General features: G+C 42.3%; 1 pseudogene; it reads right to left on the bottom strand.

The window, feature by feature from the left end:
• Window positions 1-9,412: 9,412 nt before the first annotated feature.
• LOC102747146 (small ribosomal subunit protein eS27-like pseudogene) lies at window positions 9,413-10,394 on the bottom strand (annotated as a pseudogene).
• Window positions 10,395-15,473: the final 5,079 nt, after the last annotated feature.

Here is a 15,473-nt window from a genome sequence, read left to right as displayed (position 1 = left end):
AGCATTTACTTGAAAACTCAGAGAAAAGAAGATGAGGATGCCTGTCATTACTGCTTGCATTTGACACTGTAATCGAAGACCCAGCAAACACAATAGTATATGAAAAAGAAATAAGATATATAAGGATTGGAAAGAAAGAGAAAATGATCATACTTGCAGATGATATAGTTGCTGACATATAAAATACAAGAGGATTTACAAGTCATTAAAACTGAGAGTATTCAACAAGGGTGCTGGATATAGTAATATGAAAAATCAGTATCATTTCAATATACCAGAAACAACCAATCAGGATATGTAATTTTTTAAAAAGGAATGATACTAATCAAAATATATATTCTTAGCAAGGATCTAGAAATACATATACACAAACTTTGTGTAAGACCTTTATGAAACATTTTGGAAGTCATAAAAGATGACCTTGTACTTCCAGTTGCAGGACAAGATGATGTAGAAGTGCTTCTCCCTATTTGTCCCACTAAGTATAGGTAAAAACTTCATGTTACATAGAAAACAAACATCAGAAGACTCTGATAGGTGGAGAGAAGACTCAGACTGCCCAAGGACCTTGGGAACTGAGGAGACATGTCAGTAAGTTCCTTCTGTTTTCTTCTGGCCTCATCTATCCCAGACTGGGTGCTGGAGAAACTGGCAACCCCAAAACACCAACAAGGACAGGCCAAAAAAGTCCTAACAAAAGCCTCCTCTTTCTAGCCAAAGTACCAGGAAAGGAGCAATGCAGTAGGGCAGAAAACTTTTTTTTTTAGGACGGAAAACTTTTAACAATAACTGTTCTCTACTCCAGCTAAATACACACAGGGGAAAAAAAATGTGATCCCACTCTGACTTATGCCAGCAAAGGCAGAGTGGAGAGCCTGGACTTCACCCTCCCTAGACTGTAAAGAGGTACCTCAACCACCCACCTGGGGTGTTGTCAGAGGGCAGTTGAATGGGCAGCCAGGACTGTAACAAGGTCCCTCCTCACATGGTGAAAGTGGCAACTATGTGGGGAGCCTACACTTCCACCTCCAGCTGGTAGTAATGAAGCTATAGCTCTTCTTCCTCCACTGGAGCATTGTCAGAGAAGGCCTGATAAAACTGAAGATTTCAACAATATATGCCCAATAACAATATATACCCAAAATATCAAAATATCAAAATCATTGCCAAGAACCAGGAAGATTTCAACATGAATGAGAAAAAATAATCAGCAGATGCCAAAACTGAGAATGCACAGGTGTTAGAATTACCCAACAAAGATTTTAAAGCAGCCATCATAAAAATGTTTGAGCCAGTAATTACAAATATAAAAACAAAGGGTAAAACACTCTTAGCAAAGAAATAGAAGATATAAAGAAGAACCAAATGGAAATTTCAGAACTGAGAAAGCAAAATAACCAAAACAAAAAACTCAGTGATGGGCTAAAAAAAAACCAAAAACCAGAAACTCAATGGATGGGCTCAACAGCAGAATGGATGAGACAGAAAAAAGCAGTAGTAAGCTTGAAGATAAAAAAATGGAAATTACTCAGGATGAACAACAGAGGGAAAGTAGACCAAAAAAAAATATGAACAGAGCCTTAGGAACATATGGGATCGTATCAAAAGATATAGTACTCATGGCATCAGAATCCCAGAAGGAGAAGAGAAAGAAAACAGGGCTGAAAAAGTAGTCAAAGAAATACTGGCTGAAAATTTCTCAATTTGGCAAAAGACATAAACCTACAGATTCAAGAAGTGTAGTGGATCCCAAAGAGGATAAACCCAAAGAAATCCAGGCTGAGCTACATAGTCAAACTTCTGAAAACTAAAAACAAAGAAAAAATCTTGAAAGAGCTGGAGAGAAATGATACCTTTACCTATCAAGGAAAAACAATTCCAATGACAGTGGGTTTCTCATCAGAACCTGTGGAGGTCACAAGGAAGTGGCATAATGTTTTTCAAGTGCTGAAAGAAAAGAACCACCAACACAGACTTCTCTGTCCAGCAAAAGTATCCTTTAGAAATGAAGGGGAAATCAATACATTCTCAGATGAAGGAAAATTAAAAGAATTTGTCACTAGTACACCAACACTTAAAGAATGGCTAAAGGAAGTTCTCCAAAAATAAAGAAAGGATTAAAAAAAAAGGGCTCTTAGAACATCAGGAAGTAAAGAGGAGCAAAGAAAGAGCAAAAAATAAGGGTAAATACAATAGGTTTTCCTTCTTCTTTTGAGTTTTCTAAATTGTTTGCTGGTTGAATAAAAAAAAAAACATTGTCTAATATGTTTATCAATATATGTAGAGGAAATATTTTTAAAAGATTTTATTTATTTATAAATAAATAGAGAGCGAGCATGAGCAGGGGCAGGGGCAGAGAGAGAGGGAGAAGCAGACTCCCCACTGAGCACAGAGCCTGACTTGGAGCTCAATCCCAGGACCCTGAGATCATGACCTGAGCTGAAGTCAGACTCAACCAACTGAGCCACCCAGGTGCACCTGTAGAGGAAATATTTAAGACAATTATCTTATAAACTGGGGAGGAGGTAAAGGGACATAAAGGAAGGCAAAGTTTTCACATTTTGCTCTACTAGGTAAAATGACATCAGTTAGTACAGTATCTTTGTATAGTATAGTATCTCTATACAAAGAGATACTGTATAGTATTGCTATACAAAGAGATACTCTTGGAAACCTATAGATAAATCAAAATGAAATTCTAAAAACTGCTCAAGTAACCCACAGGAAGATGAAAAAAATAAAAACAGAAAACAAAAGATAGAACAAACAGAAAACATCAAAAATGGAGATGTCCAAAATGTCACTCAACAGGTGAATGGTTCAAAAAATTGTGCTACGTTCATACCATGGACTCATGTTCAGCCATAAAAATGAGAAAACTATTGATACACATAACAACTTGGATGAATATCCAGGGAATTATGATGAATAAAAAAAAGACACTCTCAAAAAGTCACATACTGTATGATTCCATTTATTTTTTATTTTTTTTAAAAAGATTTTATTTATTTACTTGACAGAGAGAGAGAGCACAAGCAGGGGGACCAGCAGAGGGAGAGGGACAAGGACCCTGGGATCATGACCTGAGCTGAAAGCAAATGCTTAACCAACTGAGCCACCCAGGCACCCCTGTATGATTCCATTTATAAAACATTCTTAAAATGACAAAATTGTAGAGATGAACAGATTGGTGGTTTCTGCGGGTTAGAGACAGGCTGGGTGTAACTATAAGGGGTAGCATGAGGGATATCTTTGTGGTGATAGACTAGTTCTGTATCTTGATTGCAATGGTGTCTATACAAATCTACACATAATAAAAAGGCTTAGAACTATACACAAACATTGTGCCAGTGTCAAATTCCTGGTTTTGACACTGTAGTCTAGTTATATAAGATGTAATTGCTGATATAAAGTTTCAGTTAGGCAAGACAAATAAGTTCTAGAAGTCTGCAGTACAACATTGTGCCTATAGTCAATAATTTAGCATTTTACACTTAAAAATTTGTTAAGGGGTAGATCTCATGTGAAATTTCTTGCCATAAAACAACAACCACAAAAAGGGGCAGGAGGAAACTTTGAGAGGTAATGGATATGCTTATCACCTGATTGTGGTGGTGGTTTCACAGGTATATGCATATCTTCAAACTCATCAAATTGTACACATTAACTGTGTCCAGCTCTCGGTATATCAATTGTTCCTCAATAAAGCTGTGTAAAAAAAACAAAATGTAACCACTGTGAGAAAATGGGTGAACAGTACAGGGGATGTCTCTGTACTACATTTCCATTTTCCCGTGAATCCATAATTACATTGAAATAAAAACTTTCCAAAAAGGTAATCTCAAAAAGCAGAGATATACAGTGATCATGTATGAGAAGATTCAACATCAAGATGTCAATTCTCTTCAAACTGATCGATAAATTTAATTCAGGTTCAATAAAAATTGCAACAGGATTTTTAATGGATCTGAACAAGCTGATCCTAAAGTTTATGCTGAAGAGTAAGGCACCAAGAATAGACAAAACAATTTTGAAGAAGAGCAATGGAGGACAGATTATCAAGACTTATCAGGGTATAGCAATTAAAACAGTGTGGTATTGGCAGATGGATAAATAGATCAGTGGAATAGAAAAACAGCCTAAAAATAACTCCTATAAATCTGTGGGAAGTAGGCATATGACAGACATTGATTATAAAACATGGAAGAGGGGCGCCTGGGTGGCTAAGTCTGTTAAGCATGTGCCTTCAGCTCAGGTCATGATCCCAGGGTCCTGGGATCGAGCCTGGCATCGGGCTCCCTGCTCAGCAGGGAGTTTGCTTAGTCCTCTCTCTCTGCCCCTCCCCAACCCCGCTCGTGTGTGCTCTCTCTCAAAAAAAGAATAAATAAACTCTTTAAAAAATATATAAATCATGGAAGATATGATATAGACTATTCAATAAATATTAAAATTATCAATGTGAGAAAAGATAAAATTAGATAATATCTTCAAATCCTACCTAAGAATTAATTCAAAATGAATTAAAGATCTAAATGTTATTTTTTAAGTTTATTCATTTAAGTAACCTCTACACCCCATGTGGGGCTCGAACTCATGACCCCGAGATCAGCAAAATTTTATAACATTTTGATGCAAATATAGAATACCTTTATGATCTTGGAGTAAGGAAGAATTTATTAATCACACATGCATACAAACTCACAAATTTTAATAGAAAAGACTGATAAATGTGACTGCTTTAAATATTAAAATGTGTATGGAAAACAAATGACACTATAAAGTTAAAAACAAGCCATACAGTGGGAGAAAACATCTGCCACACACAAAATTGAAAAAGAAACCGTATCCAAAAGATACATAATAAATACATTTTGAAAAGGCAACCAACCCAAAAGAAAAATGGGCAAAGAATACCAACAGGCAACAAACAGAAGGAACTAGAATGATCTACAAATGTATGAAAAGATGCTCAACCTCACTAGTATTCAAGAAAATACTTGTCAGATTGGCAAAAATTAAAACTCAAAAGTTACCAGTGGTATGGTGTCATGGGAACACGTAGACCACTGGGAGGACTATTAGTAAAAAAATTGGAAACAACCTAAATATCCATCAACTGGGGAATGAGTAAATTAAGTGTGTCATGGCTGTACTATTAGGTTGCTGTTCAGCAGTGAGATAACCTACATGGACTGATCTCAGGAAATAATGCTGAGGATGGGTTGACAGGAAGTGGGAGATAAAGGGAACTTCAACTTTTCCTTAAGTATTTTACTCTTTTTATTAAAAAAAAAAATTGGAAGACAGGGGCGCCTGGGTGGCTCAGTCGGTTAAACACCCGACTCTTGGTTTCCACTCAGGGCGAGATCTCAAGGTCAGTGGGATCGAGCCCCACATCAGGCTCCACATTCAGCGTGGAGTCTGCTTAAAGATTCTCTCTCTCTCTCAAATAAATAAATAAACCTTTAAAAAACGGAAAACAAAATAAATATGGTAGTGTATTTCCACTCTGCATGGCAAGAACACAATGCTTGCTACGTTCTTCTCTGAACATTCCTATATTTTGAAAGCTCTAAGTGAAAGGTGTGGCATGAGATGCTTCTGAAAAATACTCAGTTTAGGGAACCATTATATTAAGGTACTAGTAACTTTATATGTTAACCTTCCCAGGGACACTTTCATTTTTAAAGAAGGCTGCAGTGTTTAATCCAAAGCTTGAGGCACTGTGGGATTTACTGTCACTTATGAACTGTGGGTTTTGGAGTTTTGAAGACAACACTTCAAAGGGAGTTATCTTCCTCCCCTGTGCTAGTCTTGCAATTTGGGTAAGTTGCCACGGCTCTGAGCGAATGATAGGCTCCCGTTAAGTTGGACAGCTCAGAGAGAACAGAACATTTTCCCATTCAATGATGCTTTCATTCTTTATAAATACAACTGCATTTGAAACAACTCCACATGGAATAAAATTTAGAGCCAAGTTTATAGAAACACGGACACCTATGTGCAAACAAACCCCCTCAAATTTTATCAAGCATGGATTCTACCCTGCTCGTCAACCTGGAGTAGACTGAACACAATTTAAATATTTCTTGGTTTGTCTGTGGAGTATCAAGTCTTGTCCAGAGCTCGGAGACTCCTACTCCCTTCACCCCGATCAACTCTGCCAGTTGTTTAAACGGCTCGAATCTTTCTGCAACCACGGCTTTTAAGTGAGAGTCTTTTTATTGCTTTGGGCATGTTCCTTCTCCTAGCCAGTGCTCAGAATTTTAACTATCTAACTATTCAATTTCTCTCTGTCTCTTTACATGGGGGAGAAACTGGATTTCTGTTCCACACAGCTTGGCAAAAGCTAGCAGGGAGTGAGAGATTACAGCCAGATGTACATCTGCATGTCAGCAGCAAGAAGGTCTGGGATGGTGCTTTTTCAATCAGAAGGGAGTCATTTTCCCCCTCTCGAAGGAGAGGGCCTCCTCCCTCCCATCAGATATTTGGCGGCTAGATGCTCACTGATTAATTACTGAGGTCGCATCTACACACAACTGGTTTTCTTAACAACAATCCTAGCAGGTTTCCAGTTCATTCCTGAATGTGCTTCTTATTTTTAAAAGAACTACCCTCCTTTCCCAAAGCATAGAAATACAGCATAATCTTTTAAAAGATTTTATGTATTTATTTGAGAGAGAGAGTGAGAGAGAGAGCACGAGAGAGGGTAGGGGAGAGGGAGAAGCAGACTCCTTGCTGAGTGGGGAGCCCGACGCAGGGCTTGATCCCAGGACCCTGGGATCATGACCTGAGCCGCAGGCAGATGCTTCATGGACTGGGCCACCCAGACGCCCCTAAAGCATAATTTTAAAACAAAGGATTCCACCACAATTTCTAATAATAGAAAATCAAGCACCAGTGGGAGAGTGTTTTCAGGGAAAGGGAAACATTTTGAGTACCCTTCCAAACAGAACACCAAGCCAATCAGTTATTCTATTTGCACATCACATGATATATCATTCCTAATATTTTCTGGTCAAGTCCAGAAAGGTAGGGCAACATAGGCATCTTTCTCTGTACCCCAACGGCTCTCCATGTGCCTAAGAGAGAGAGCATATCAAGTTCATTACTAGTAAGTTCCTTTTTCTAGTTTGACTCATTACTGAGAATTTCCATCTGTTTTCCAAGACATCTGAGGTCCCCAATACAATCACTGCATTAAACCTAACCTGGAAACTGCCTCTGGGATCACTTTCTCATTTCTAAGGAGCTCAACATGCAATGCAGCCGGTGCTAGAAGTAGTTGATTGCAAGAAGTATAATTATGGGTTCTCCAAGACAAGCTAAATTTGCGAGAATGGGTTGACGGTCACCACTTTAATTAAGATCCCATCTCTGTATCAGGGAAAATACTGGGACCTCACAAATGAGCAGTAGCTCCGTGACATCAATGACAATCTGCTATGCAAAATTTGGGGGCAATCCAAATGAAAATGTGTGTACTACAGCTCTGAAAAGCTGCACCTACCCATCTCGCCTCCCCAAGTTCATCTCTCTCCTCTCCCAGAGAGCACACATCTTGTGGGCCACTCCAATTCTCAACTGCGATACAACTGACAGATGATATTCACGTGTGTCACATACTCCCATGGGTGTACTTGGGGACTACACAATTCTTGGCACGCCAGCTATTAATCGGGCCCTTTTCTCTAACTCTCATTAAAACATACTGAAACGCAAGCAGGCACAGAAGGATAACCTTGAATCCATTCCAACTTATAACTACAGTAAAGCAGTCAGCAATGTTGGTACAGTCACTCCTATCAGTAACAAGTTATTTACATTAACACTTTACAGCCAATCACAATGGTTCCTCTTGTCATGTCAGTGACCTGCCACGCTCTCTCACGCCTCTGCACATGCTCTTCCCACTGCTCCAAAAGGTCTAAAACCCCACCTAAGAAGTCCACAAAACAAGTTTGTTGACTGACTGAGGGAATGAATGAATGAAGTGCTTGCGACCTCAGATAAGCCTCCCACTGCGTTTGTAACATTTGCACATTGGGCGGCAGCCACACATCGATGAAAAATAATATTCTGTTACGAATAGGAAAGTCAACTGTGATTATGGGCAATTTTCTTAACCAGAAAGCATTGAGTAGTAAGATGCTTTGCAGCTGTACATTTTTATTAAGGACCGTTTAAATAAACATAAAACATGTTTGCCAGGAGAGGGTAAAAAGACGGATGCAAATTTCAGTCTGAAAAATAGGTACATTCATTATTTTTTGCATTTGCCTTAAAATGTGCCCCTAAAACAGCAATTACCCTTGGATGTCATTTTTGACCAGCGACAGGGACCAGAAATAGTGACTTAATTTAGGCAGGAGTTTGCTAGGACATAATATGGCTACTGTGCCTGGAGTCTTTCTTGGTCATAAAAGCAGTAAGGAAGTATGACATAACGTTGTGATGGTAAATCACAGCCCAAGCCATTTTGGTTGGCAGAATTTGAAAGACAAACATTACTTCAGGAGCAGAGAAGACGTGCCTAATTACCTCCGTGCCTGGGCTGGGTTCCCTGCAGCTTGGGTCGTTCCTGGACTCAGGTGTGTCCACACGGCCAGGGGCCACATGTGCAGGGGCAGCGTGGCCGGGGGAGTGGGGGGGAGAGTAGGCGCCTGGGGATGTGAGGACTGGCAGCCCCCCTCTGCAACCTCCTCTCCAGGGAAATCGGGCAGCTGAACCAGAGGAGAAGGCAGCCTCCAGGGGCCCTGTGGAGCCTAGAGGGAGTGAGACTGGGGAGAGAATACAGGCTGGTCCCAGCCACTCTGCCTGGGAAGTGGTGGGGAGCTGAGCCCATCATATTTATGAATCTGCCATTTTTACCTCGGGCCAGCCCAAACCACCTTCTCCTTCCCTCCTGAGGTTTCCCCATCTGGGCACAGCCAAGGCCCAAATGGGGCTGGGGACTCACCCACCCCAGGGGTAACCACTGTCTCGAGATGGAGCCTTCTTTCCTTGCTTGCTGCATTTTCAGAGCTCAGAAACCTCCATTCCTTTGTAGCTTTTATTTGACACAGCCCCAGGCCCCCCTCCTTTCTTGCTTCTGTATTCTCTGTCTCTGTCTGTCTGTCTGTCTGTCTCTCTGTCCCTTTATGGAAATTGGCTGTCCTCTCATAGTAGAGTAGAATATAGCAGAATCCCAGCAAGGCTTTCCCTGGGGCGTTCATCCCTTTGCCAGAGCTTTTGTTTTTCTCTCTCATTCCTCACATGTATACCCCAAATCCCAGTAATTCTCCACTTTTTTCTTTTTAATTGCAGCAACACACACAGAACATAAAATTGACATTTTTAAAAAAAGATTTTATTTATTTATTTATTTGAGAGGGAGGGTGAGAGAGAGAGAGAGAAAGGAAAAGAGAGAGCTGAGAGTAAGGGAAAGAAGAGGGACAAGCAGACTCTGCAGAGCGCGGAATCCGATGCGCAGCTCGATGCAGGGCTCAATCTCAGGACCCCGAGATCATGACCTGAGCTGAAATCAAGAGTCGGATGCTTAACCGACTGAGCCGTCCAGGCGCCCCGACATTTTTTTTTTTAATCCAAAATGTGTTTATTGGGATAGTTTCCCACTCATCTTCATTTTGGGTGCTTTTAGTGCCGCTTCTGTCTGAAGGAGCATCCCTCTGTAAGCCTTGCTCTTCCTCCTGTGGGCTGCAAAGGGTAGAGGGGCAGCCGGCAAACAACTACGGTTTGTGTGTGGCTAGAGATGGTAGTGACTTCGTAGGATCCCGGGTATTTCACGTCCATGAAGCAGGAGTTGAGTCTCTTCACCAAGCGCTTCTTGTTGTGCTTCCTCTTCTCCTCTTCCAGGGATGGGTGGAGAAGGTCCTTCGTGAGGGGCATATTCTTATGGGGAGGTCGTCACCACCAGAAAGGCCATAAAATTGACGTTAACCATTTTTAAGTGTCCAGTTCAGGGGCATTAAGCCCATTCACACCGTTGTGTGCCATCTTTCTCCAGAATTCGTCTTCCCTGACTGAAACTGCACATATTAAACAACTCTCCTTTTGCCCCACCTCAAGCCCCTGGCAACCACCATTCTGTCGCCATGAATGTGACTACTCCAGGTCCCCCACGTAAATGGAATCGTATGGTATTTTTGTGTGTGTGTGACAGGCTGATTTCATTTAGCTTAACATCTTCAGGTGTCATCTATCATGTGTAGCAGGTGTCAGAATTTCCTCCCTTTTTAAGGCTGAGTAATACTCCACTGTATGGACATACCACCTTTTGCTTACATTGCTTCCACCTTCTAAACTTGCCTTTGAATTGTGGAAACATTAGGCATGAACACCCGAAGTGCTGAAGCTCTCCGGTGCCCCATCCTCTGCTCTCCAGAATCCTCGTCTCAGACCACCACAGCCCCCAGGTATTACTAGCACACAGACCAGTTGCTAAGTGGTTGGCACACTCTCTTGTGCTTAATCTTCACAACAATGCAGTGAGGTGGGTGTTTCTCCCGTATAACAGAGTCTTCTACTGAGACGCAGAAAAGCTAAGCTACTTGCCTAAGGCCAAACAGTTAATATGCAGCAGAGCTTAGATTTGAAACCCCCAATCAGGCTTGTCTGACTGCAAAGCCTCTACTCAGAAGCACCACTCCCAGTGCCTACGCAAGGCCCAGAGGCCCTCTGCCACCAGTTCCTCCTGTTTGGTTTCAGATTGGGTTGGTTTGTAAGAAAAGTAGAGCTGACTCTATGCACTGACAGACCATTGACCACATGTGCCTGGAAGGGCCCTTTGGATCCTGAAATCCTGGCCACCCCCCTCTTGCATGCACGTGCGCACGTGCATACACACACACACATGTACACACACACAAAGAGTTCTGAAATCATTCTACTCTGGGGGCTGTCAGGACTTCTCTATTGCTGTTTAAGTCAGGCAGCGAGCATTATTGAGATGCTGGGATTGGTTTTAACTTTGTTCATCAATTAGCCGAAAGAAGCCTGGCCTAGACTCGGGACTTGATTCATGTTCTTGGATCGGCTACTCTTCCATAAGCTATTTGTTTCATTTCCTCTCCGGAGGCAATCTGCTCTTGAATGGATTGATTACAGAGGTGCCCAGCATTTGAAAATGCTAGAAGAATTAGGCTTGAGGCTGTTGGCAGATGCTTACCTGTTCGTGTAAGTGTGCCTTAGAAGCCCAAGTGACACCACTTTCTACCAAGGAAAAGAAGGGCTGAGGGGCTTTGTGGCTGAGACTGGGGGGGTAGTGTGGAGGGGTGCCCCATGGAGGTGAGAAAAAGCCTAGTGGGGCCGGGAACTTGCAAATAGAAAACACAAACTCAATTGCCTCAATTTTGCTAGGAGCTGGCCAAGTCCACAGCTCTCTCTGATGCTACCCCAAAGGCTGGCCAGAGTGGTTCTGCACATGCCGGTACCCTGGGCAGCAGCAGGCCCAGCTGGGTAAACAGAAGTGCAGGAGCAAAACAAGCCAATAAATCATGGCACGGCTCTAGGCTGCCCCAGTCCCCTCCTCCCTCTTCCTTTCCAGCTCCCCCGGGTCTCCCTATCAAGCAAATGGGCCCAGGTGTCCTTTGATCTATCTCCTTGCCCTTCACAAGGGAGAAATGTATCCATAGGAAGGGTGAGCTCAGCCCCACCTGTGACCTGCCCCAGGGTTCCTTGCAGGGAGCTGTGAGCTTCACACATCCAGCTGCTAATGGCAAAAGAGAGAAGCAGACATGGGGTGTTTGAGAAGCTTAAGGTTGGCCTATGGTTAGAGGGGCCCTGGGTGGTTGACCTTTATAGAGTTACAGAGATGAATGGGCCTGTTCTCCACCTCAAGCATGAGCCATCGCTTATACTAAGCACACGGAGCCCTGATGGGACCAGAGCTAAGCTCAAACTCCACCACTGCTCCTTTGCCTTGTGGCTTGTGTTTTTCATACACTCCCTGTGCTCGAAATTTGGAGCTCTCACATTTTGAGAGCCCTCATCCTGCTAGTAAACGGATATATCGCCCACTGTTGGGTCATTGATCCACAGAGGCCTTCTTCCTCCAGGAGGCCCACACAGTGTCCTGTTCTACTGAGTAGAGCTCTTCTGACTGCTGTACCCCCAGTGCCTAGAACAGTGACAACATCTCATTGGTGCTGATTAAACACTTCTTGAGTGAATGAATGAACTGGCATAACGTAATGGTGGAGGGGTCAGTCTCTGAAGTCAGAACAGAACTGCAGCCCAAGTTCTGCCAGTTTGACCTTGGGAAAGATAACTTCCCTTGGCCTTGGTTTTCTTGTCTATAAAATAATAGTATCATAAAAAGAGTAATGTGTGAATTTAAAAAAATAATGCATGCACTGAGCCAGTGCATGACCCGTAAGTCCTCAGTAAGATGTTAGTTATTATCATTTTGTATATCAACTCCAGGCAACTGGTCTAGATTGCTGGGGGTGCTGAATTGAGGATTCTGTGGTCTCAACCCAACTCGATGGAAAACAGTGCTCTAAGGCCTGCTATGAGTGAAGATAGGAGAAATGGGAGCTTACTTACAGGGGATTTGCCTTCTCTGGTTTGGCCATGAAAATGGCCAACCCTGAACCATCTTGGAATACTCTTCAGGGAGAAGTACATTGTGTACATATGGCAAATTGCTTTTATCAGCCATGCAGGTGTAAGAAAAAAGCTTAAGGCTTCAGTGGGGACTGCCCCCCACAGTAAAGGCAAGGGTGGAGAGTAGGCCTGCCTACTAAAATTCCAAAACTACTCAAATAACCCACTGCTTGCCTAGGGTTGGAAGTAGCATTCTTTTTAAAAAGATTTATTTATTTATTTGAGAGAGAGAGCATGAGCGGGAGGAGAGGGCTGAGGGAGAGGGAGAGAATCCTCAAGCAGACTCCCCACTGAGCATGGAACCCCACACAGGGTTCAATCCCAGGACCCTGAGATCATGACTTGGGCCGAAATCAGGAGTCAGATGCTCAACAGACTGAGCCACCCAGGTGCCCCAGAAATAGCATTCTTCATCAAAAAAAGCAGACCCTGATGGGAAGTCACTCCCCTATTCTTGAGTCTCTGGTTCTATAAGAAGAATGACTGTCTTTCCATGTGCTTGAGTCTGTCAAATGTCACACACTATATTTCAAACATGTGAGTTGACATCATGTGAGCAATACTGCACTCATTTCCAACCCTATTTGAACTTCAAAGGACATGTCAGCCACATTAGTCCCACCTAAGTATGTGGCACTTTTGATCAACAGGTACCTGATAGCCAAGAAGACTTAAGAGGCCCATGTGTATTTAGAAATGGAGCCAAGAAAGAGAATTTTTGACTAAAGGTAAATGAACCTAAGTCTTGTAAAGTTTGAGTTCAGCTGTAAACACAAAGCACATGAAGTCAGAGAAAGTCTTAAATTCTCTATCTGAAAACGCTCCAATGACATCATCTTGAGCCTGGGAGTGTCTCTGGGGTCTGGAGAAGTGTGAGCCAGGAAGCCTCCATGGAGAAAAAAAAAATGTTCCCCGTCACAAAGTCTCTCCAGAGACTTCTGGCTCTCAACAAAGCGGTAGGGTGGACTTGGGCTCTGAAGGGCACTGTGAGGGTAGGAGTATAACCTTTCACTCCCCATTCCCTGAACAAGCTTCACCAAACAACGAACTTGCCTTTGTACATTACTTGAAAAGTACCTAAGGAACACCCTGCTCTCCAGAAATACCTCCTTCTTGGCCTCTCTCGCAAGTCATCTTTTTTTCTTTTAACAGCTTTAGGGCTTGACATTCCTCATGATCAGAGAATTTGGACAGGGTAACTTAGGGAGGCCTTAGCAAACAAGAACACGTGACTCAAGCAAGTGGATGCCATCTGGTCAGTTAGTAAGGCTTGTGGGCAAGGGGCACTCAATAGGGAACCAATTATGAGAGTAGTCTCAGGGCCTAAGGTCCCAGCTGAGGGGTGCGGGCGGGCAGAGACCTCAGAGATCTAATCCTAGGACCTGGCTACCTGAGGCCACCAGGGGCTGGACACAGCAGCAGAAGAGGGAGATTTGAGGGCAAAGAAAACAAATTGTTTATATTTTGCCTGGAGCCATGCTGGGCAGCACTTCTCTCAGAGTCCTACTTTCTCACCAGACAGAAGGGAGACAAAGCTGAAAGATTGCTCACCTCCTTTTCTCTGCACACCTCCCTCCCTTGCCAAATGAATTGGGTACAAAGGGGCCTGTGAATGATTGTGTTTGGCAGAAAGGCTAGGCCCCCTCTTTATGGGCTGCTTACTGATAAAGAATTTATAATAGTCATTCTCTAAATAGAAAGAATTTCATTTTCGCCTCACACCTGGGCAAAACTATGGACAAATATTCTTTATGAATATAGATGTAAAAATCCTCAAAAAATTCAGAATAGGTGAATCCATGGAGACAAAAAGTAGATTAGTGGTTGCCAAGGGCTAGGAAGAGGGAAGAATAAGGAGTGACTGCTTAATGTGTATGGGGTTTCCTTCCGGGGTGATGAAAATGTTCTGGAATTACATAGCAGTGATGATTGCACAACAGTGTGAATGTACTAAATGCTACTGAGTTGGACACATTGAAATGGTTGAAATGGTGAATTTTATGTTATGTGTATTTTACCACAATAATAAAAAATCTTCAACAAAAATATAGTTGACCCTTGAAGAATGCAGGGGTTAGGGGCACCAATCCCCCCATGCAGTCGAAAAATCCACACGTAACTTTTGATTCCCCAAGAATTTAACTACTGCTGACTGAAAGCCTCACCAATAACATAAACAGTCAATTAACACATATTTTGTATGTCATACATATTATATACTATATTCTTACAATAACATAAGCTAGAGAAAAGAAAATGTTATTAAGAAAATCATGAGAGAGGGGTGCCTGGGTGGCTCAGTCAGTTGAGCATCCGACTCTTGGTTTTGGCTCGGGTCATGATCTCAGGGTCGTGGGATGGAGCCCCACGTCGGGCTCTGCACTGGGCATGGAGTCTGCTTTGGATTCATTCTCTCCCTCTCCCTCTGCCCCTCCCCCGCCCTCTCTCTTTCTAAAAAAAAAAAAAGGAAAGAAAATCATGAGAGAAAATACATTTACTGTTTATTGAAAAAGATCTACATATAAGTGGACCTATGCATTTCAAGCCCATGTTGCTCAAAGGTCAACTGTACCCCAAAATTGAAATCAACAACATATAAAAGGGATTATATACAATGACCAAATGGGATTTTTCCCAGGAATTCATTTCAATATGAAAATCAATCCCTATAATATGCTATAGTAATAGAACAAAGGACAAAAACCACATGTTCATCTCAATAGTTGCAGGACAAGTATTTGACAAAATCCAATATCTTTGCATGATAAAAACACTCAACAAACTAGGAATAGAAAGTAACTTCCTCAGTCTGTCAAAGGGCATCTATGAAAAACTCACAGTTAACATAAAATGTAATGGTATAAAGA

Source organism: Leptonychotes weddellii, chromosome X (genome assembly GCF_054177405.1).
Source record: "Leptonychotes weddellii isolate Sample4059 chromosome X, ASM5417740v2, whole genome shotgun sequence".
In the NCBI taxonomy this organism is placed as follows: Eukaryota; Metazoa; Chordata; class Mammalia; order Carnivora; family Phocidae; genus Leptonychotes; species Leptonychotes weddellii.
Note: the sequence above shows the minus strand (reverse complement) of the source record. Positions and strands in the feature narration are given on the sequence as shown.